This window comes from Arachis duranensis, chromosome 5, assembly GCF_000817695.3.
Source record: "Arachis duranensis cultivar V14167 chromosome 5, aradu.V14167.gnm2.J7QH, whole genome shotgun sequence".
Taxonomy (NCBI): Eukaryota; Viridiplantae; Streptophyta; class Magnoliopsida; order Fabales; family Fabaceae; genus Arachis; species Arachis duranensis.
In genome coordinates, this window is record NC_029776.3 from 18,239,136 (window position 1) to 18,239,428 (window position 293).

Consider the following 293-nt stretch of genomic DNA (forward strand, 5'->3'; position numbering starts at 1 on the left):
ATTTTTAAATTTAAAATTAAATTTTATGTCTCTTATAATATTTTTAAATTTAAAAATTATTTTACTAAAAATAATTATTATTACTTGTATTTAGTAAAAGTCAATTTTAATTTGATTTACTAAACATAAATACTACACTTTTTAAAAAATCATCTTTTAAAAACTAGTTTTTATAACTACTTTAAAAAAAGTAAAAGTTTATCATATACAAATATAGTACAATTTTAATATTAGAAAAAAACTCTAAGCATTAAGAATTTTAATTTATATTGGCTAATACTTTTAGTTAATAG